Source organism: Penaeus monodon, chromosome 39 (genome assembly GCF_015228065.2).
Source record: "Penaeus monodon isolate SGIC_2016 chromosome 39, NSTDA_Pmon_1, whole genome shotgun sequence".
Taxonomy (NCBI): Eukaryota; Metazoa; Arthropoda; class Malacostraca; order Decapoda; family Penaeidae; genus Penaeus; species Penaeus monodon.
This window is the reverse complement of record NC_051424.1, coordinates 16,708,065-16,715,564: the sequence shown is the minus strand read 5'-3', so window position 1 is coordinate 16,715,564 and position 7,500 is coordinate 16,708,065.

The following is a 7,500-nucleotide window of genomic DNA, read 5'->3' as shown; positions in this document are numbered from 1 at the left end:
TGTGGCTTGTACAGGCGAAGAGCGTAAATGAGGCTTTATGTACAGTATGCTTCCGTGGGATGTGAAGGGGTAAATGGCTCTCACTGGTGTGTGAATTTAGCTTGTAATGAAATCACTGGTCTCTGCCAGGATCAATGAGTTATGACCAGGCGTAGAACTGTGTGGAGAGAGAAAGTTTCTTCCGAACACTTCTAAAAACACACACTAACACACACACACACACACACACACGCATATATATATATATATATAATATATATATATATATATATATATATATATATATATATATATATATATATGTATATGTATATGTATATATATATATATATATATATATATATATATATATATATATATATATATATATATATATATATATATATAATATATGGAACACCATTACTGGTCAGTATCAAGAAGATAGTTAAACATATATATGTAGATGATCAGTTTTTGATATCTCTGTGAATTTTACTTTCGAGTACACAAGGTTAAGTAGAAAAAAAAATATATCATTCTGTAACACACACAAGATAGCGAATTTTTGGTTTAAATATTTAGGGAAATACCTTCGTTTTGATTTTTTTTTAATTGCCAGTAAAATAGTTAAAGAATAACTGTACAAAACTTAATGACTGCCGCGATGGTTCATTGGTTAAAAAAGTGGACTGACTCTTGAGGTTCCGAGTTTAAAACCAGCAGCTGCAAAGTGCCTGCGCTCGGACTTCTCAATAATGAATTGAAAGTCCTGCAGTCAAATGAATGGCTGGGGAATAACAATATATATACACATATATATATGTGTGTAGAATATTCGGGTGAGAGGTATGCTGGTTTTATAAGCCAAGGGACAACAAAACAGACAAAAAGAGAAGAGAAAAGAAACTGGGAAATTTGGGGAAGATATAAAGTAGGAGTCAGAAACTTACGGACCCCTGGAGGTGGGCCAAAGCCATCGACTCTGTAATTCCATCAGAGGCCGTTATGATGGAGTATGCTGCTTGCTTATTACCCAGACAAGAATGCTAACGAAGGAGTTGAAGCCCCTGCGGCAACCTTAGAAAGGCTTCCGAAAGGAATGATTCTCTTGCTAAATGAAAAGGGAAATACATGAAGGTCGCGATTATCAACACAAAACATTCTAAACTCTGAGAAACGATGAGGAAAGAAATGACTGTAAACAACAGGATGAAAATTTTTGTAGACTTTTCGGAATGTTTTAAAGTTTTGATTAATGTGTTTACTTTCGTGCATAGCAATGACCTCTGCATCGCTCTCCGCAACTTGATCACTGCATCTCCTCACTCATTCGCTGAGTAGATGATGTTCGCAAACACACCATTATATTCATAAGAAATATGTACAGGCATACACATTACTATTAGAATAATAACGTCCACACACACACACACACACACACACACACACACACACACACACACACACACACACACACCGCGCGCACGCACCGCACGCACGCACAACCCCACAAACACACCACGCACACACACCACAACACACACACCACACACAAACACACCCACCACGCACACACACACACACACACACACACACCACACACACACACACCACACACACACACACACACACACACACACACACACACACACACACACACACACACACACACACAAACAAACAAACAAACAAACAAACAAACAAACACATAATGGACATCTCACAAACTAACACACAAACTTACCCATAATCAGAAATACAGAAAAACTCTCTCCACACACCCGCCAACAAACAAACAAAAATACGCAGACACACACACCCTCCTCCACACTTCCAAACGTAAACATCCGCATGTGCATAAAGCTACACAGCCTCCGCTATTCCCCCCTTCAGTTTCGTCTCAATATGCCTTTGTGAAGGAAAAAAGCTGAATAATATTTGTATGTTTTTCGCGATCAAAAACATCGCCTTCGGTCACAAAGGGGAAGAGAAGGAATGCTGATAAAAAGGGAAGAGGGAGGGGCGGAAGGAAAGAGAGTTAGAAAGGCGGAAGCAAGGAAGAAGCAGATAAGGGAGAAATAATGTACAAGGAGGAAAGGAATACAGCAAAAATATCCTTGCGATCTCTTAGTTAAAATACGAAGGAAGAAAACGAACAAAAAAGGGTAAAAATAAAATGAACGAAGGAAGAAAACAAAGGAAGAGAACTAAAAAAAAACAAAAAATAGAAGATGACGAAAACAAATTAAATATAAGAAATGAAAATAAACAAATAAATACATGAACGAGAAATAAAAAGGAAGAAAAAAGAGAGGGAGATAGGGAGGGGGATATAGAGGGATGGAGGGAGAGAGAAGGAGAGAAAGGAAGGCAGAGGGGGTGGGGAGGGGGGAGAGGGAGGGGGAGGGGGAGGGGGAGGAAGAGAGGGAGTGAGGGAGGAAGGGAGATTTGCGATTCACTTTCTGAATCGAACACTTTATTAGAAAATGATAAGAAAGTAATTCTAGAGGAATAATATAATAAATGTGCCTATTATGTAATAGATGAGGGAGAGAGAGAGAGATAGAGAGAGAGAGAGAGAAAGAGAGAGTCAAGACGTCTGTCTATCAGTCTATCTCTCTCTCTCTCTCTCTCTCTCTCTCTCTCTCTCTCTCTCTCTCTCTCTCTCTCTCTCTCTCTCTCTCTCTCTCTCTCTCTCTCTTCTCCTCTCTTCCTCCTCCGCGTCTTTTCCTCTTTCTGTCTGTGTCTGTCTATCTGCCAATCTCTCTGTCTGCTTGTCTATCTGTCTATCTATCCATCTGTTTATCTATCTGTCTGTCTGTCCATTTGTCTGTCTGTCTATCTTTCTCCTCCTCCTTTTCCTTTTTTTTTTTCTTGTCTTTATCTCTCTGTCTGACTATCTGTATTTCTATCTGTCTGTCGGTCTCGTTCTTCTTCTCCGCTTCCTTCTATTCTTTTCGCTCTCTCTTCGTTATAATTTGCACCCTTCATACTTCACTACCTGCACCGCGTCGAAAACAAGGAGAACTCGAGCAATTTCCCGGGAATTACAACAGCTACAACATTAATGAAACAACAAATCAACTTCATTTTTCTTTCCTCTCTCTCCATCTTCCTTTCTTGTCCAGAAAAAGCTGCAGTAGGAATCTCAATCCTTCGATCTTCTCTCTTTTTGTCCTCTTATCCCATCCTTTCTCCCTTAATATTTTCATCTCATCCTACTTCACTCCCCCCTATTCTCTCCCTCTTTCTGCCGTGACTCTCCATTCTTTTATTTTCTCCCTTCTCCACAGTGATCCAGACTTTCATACAGCTCCTTGTCCTACACTCCCACCGAACAGGGCGCACCGCATAATGACAATATATTGTCCTATAAAACAGTCACCAGTGATATAAATTGAAATAAAAATATACGTGTGTGCGGTGATATCACATACCTAGTGCCAGGCTGCGAGAGGGGAAGAAGGGGAAAAGCCCGGCCTCAGACGAGGGCTGGAGTGGGACGGGAGAAGGGAAGGGGTTGGAGTTTGGAGGGGGGGGGGAAGACTCACGGACAAGGAGAAGGAGAAAGGAAGGGAGACTCATGGACGAAGAGTGGGGATGAGGGACGCCCAAACCACGGGAGGGGAGGGAAGAGGAGTTTAGGAGGTAGTCTAGGAGCCCCACTGACTAGGAGGTGGGGCTCAAGGGGACAGCCACAAAGAAGAGGGGGAAGGTTAGGCTCACAGACCAGGAGGGGGAAGTGAGGCTAAGGTGCCCAAGACAAGGGTAGCGTAGACTCAGGGATCTGTAGGGGAGAGAAAGTAGGAGTAGAGACTCCGAAATGGTGTAGGAGGGAGGAAGGGAGGCTCTCTGATTAGGGGTTGAAGGGGAGACACCCAGACCAAAAGCGAGAAGGGGAGTGGGGGGATTGCCGAACCAGGAGGAGGGCGGGATCCTAAAGGAGGACGGGACAGAATGAGGAGAGGACATATGACACACGCCAGAAAGGGAAAGTAGTGAGGCTCCCAAAACAGAGAGGGAAGGGAAACGGAGATTACAAAATAGGGGAAGGAAAAGGGAGGGAGCGAGGGGAGGATCCCTAACCGGGCTGAAGGGCAGAGCCAGCGAGAAAACAATCTTGCAATCCCACATTTGTTGCGTCCGGAAAACCTAACTGAGAATATATGACTCTCCAAATGCGCGGTTCGTAAACTTCTTTTGACTTACAGGGTAACGCTCGAGGTGTGGGAAAGAAAAGGATCGTATATCTGTCTTTCATTCGCTCTCTCTGTAAACACACACTCACACACAAACACACACGTACGCACACACTCACACGCACGCACGCACACACACACACACACACACACACACACACACACACACACACACACACACACACACACACACACATACATACCTACAAGTGTGTGAGTATGTGCCCCTCTCGCTTTCTTTCCCCTAATTTTCGTCCCATCAGCGCCCATGGTGTCCAGCGCAAGAAAAAGCAGCATTAAAAGACAAAAACAGCGGCGCTTGCAGTGCAGTTTTCAGCTTCCGCGGGCGTCTGAGCATGAGTGAGCGTGTTTATGTCGACAATGAAACCGTCGACGGAGGGATTTTTCGGTCCGGCCGCCGCCCACTGTTGCTGCTCGGTGGGGGCTATATTTACATTTGACTATTGAAGAGGTACTCGTTTAATTTCGTTTTGAAATTACAGAAGCTGCTAATGTCTTTAATCTTATCTGGCAGCATGTTCCTGATCTGGGGTCCACGTATTTGCATTTGTTGTGCCCCTGTTTCCGCATTCGATCACTTAACATAAAGAGAATTATCTGTCGTGTTTGGACACCTGATGTGTTCACTACAGTTTACAAGGACAATAACCACTGTGGATAATTCCCATGAATGAGTTTGTGAATGAAAACATATGTATCATAACTGTATTTAGAATGATCTTTTACCATTTTTGTTTTTGAATATGCGGGGTGATGGGATCAGATAAGCTATATTACCTAATGCAACTCTTGCGGCAAAGTTTTGTAATTTTTGTACTTTCCGCATCTTGGTTTTGTTATCTGAATTCCAGACATATGAACAACAATTAATTATGCTTAGAGCTAGAATTTGCACAACTGTGATTCTAGTCAGTAGTTTCTCATGTGATTAAGATATATCAGTGTGCCTGTGTATTGTCTCTCTACATTTTCTGTCGATAATATCCAATAGTCATTTCTTGAGACATGATAAACATCCTGAATGATTTAGGGTCAGTATATGAAGTCGCGAAAAGGTTTTGTTACCGGTGGTCGCCTTGTTTCTTTATATTTAACGCCATCGGGAAGAGGTCATGGTCAGCAACATGGCACTGGATGACATCAGAATAGAGAATGATGTCTGGTCTGTTAGTTGTTATTACACCTAATAGAGATAAGATGTTTTTGTTACCCGTGGGGGCTTATACATTATTTGTTTTAATCTATTTTTCTTAATTATCTTAAATTACATAGCATTAGGGAGGAGGAGATAAGTGGTGCTTTTACTTTTATCACATATCTCTCTCTGTGTTCTCAGACTCAGTACTAATAATAATGATAATAATGAAAGCAATAGTAACCATACTACTAATACTAATACTAATAATAATAATAATAAAAGTAATGATAATGCTACTACTACTAATAATAATAATAATAATAATAATAATAATAATAATGATAATATAATATAATAGTAATTATAATAATAATAATAAAATAATAATAATAATAATAATAATAATAATAATATAATGAATGATGATGATGATGATGATGATGAGATATATGATATATAATAATATAATAAAAAATATATAATAATAAAATAATATTAGTAGTAGTAGTAGTAGTAGTATATAATAATAATAATAATAATAATAATAATAATAATAATAATAATAATAATAACAATAGTAGTATTTAATCTGATAATGGTAATACTAATACTACTAATTATTACTCGTATCAGTAATAAAAATAACAGTAATGATAGTGATAATCATAATAGCTGTGATAACGATACTAATGTTAATAATGATAATGATAATGATATTCATAATAATGAAGATAATAATGATGATAATAATGATGATAATAATAATAATAATAATAATAATAATAATAATAATAATAATAATAATAATAATAGTAATAATAATAATAATAATAATAATAATAGTAATAATAATAATAATAATGATAATAATAACAATAATAATTATAATAATGATAGTAATAATAATAATAATAATGATAATAATAATGACAATGACAAAGATAATGACAATAATATTAATGATGATGATGATAATAATAATAACGATGATGATGATGATGATAATGATAATGATAATAACAAAAACAACAACAACAACAACAATAATAATAACAATAATGATAATAATACTAATAATAATAATAGTAATAATAATAGTAATAATAACAATAATAGTAATAATAATAATAATAATAATGATAACAATAATAATAATAATAATATTAATAATAATGATGATGATGATGATGATGATGATGATGATGATGATGATAATAATAATGATAATAATAAAAATAAAAAATAAGTAAATAAATAAATAATAATCATAATAATAATAAAAATAATAATAAAAAAAATTATAATAATCATAATAATAATCATAATAATAATAATAATAATAATAATAATAATAATAATAATAATAATAATAATAAATATGGTGATGATGATGATCATGATTATGATGATGATGGTAATAATAATAATGATGATTTTGACAAAGGTAATGAAAATAACGCAGAAGAATAATAGCAAGGAAAATACAAAGCAGTTTTTGACAACATTTAAAGGTAAAAGAACAAAAGGCGATAGATAGGCCTTCCCTTTCCCCCTTCCCATTCACCCCCTCCACCCCTTTCTTTCTCTCTCTCCCTCCCCTTCCCCACCGTCTCCTTCTCTCTCTTCCTTCTTCCCTCCCATCCCCCTGCTTCCCCTTCCCCTTGCCTCCCCTTCCCCCCTCCTCCCCTTCCCCCTGCCTTCCCTTCCCCCTGCCTCCCCTTCCCCTGCCTCCCCCGCCTATCCTCGGGTTTGACAAAAGGTTCACCAACGAGAAAATCGACCTCGATCTTAGGCTATTCTAGAAGGTTACAAATTTAAGGTGGATGGGAACAGCTGGGGGTAGATTGCGGGGGTCGTGGCGGAAGAGGAGAGAAAATAGCCGGGACAAAGAACAGGGAAAAGTAAGATAAAAGAGATGAGAAGCAAGGACGAATAAGTGACATGAGCTCTTAGAGTTTTATAGGGTCACAAGCGTGAGAAACATTCCATCTGCTTAGAACATGAGAAAAAAAAAAATCAAGTCGAGTAAGTCTCGCTCGATCCATTGTATGTTTACGAGTCCCAGACAAAAAGAAAGAAAACGCACATAACAAAAGAATATAGTAAAACAAGTAAGCAGCACGAGAGAAAGGATTCATTAAACTTTTACGTCCCTTGGGA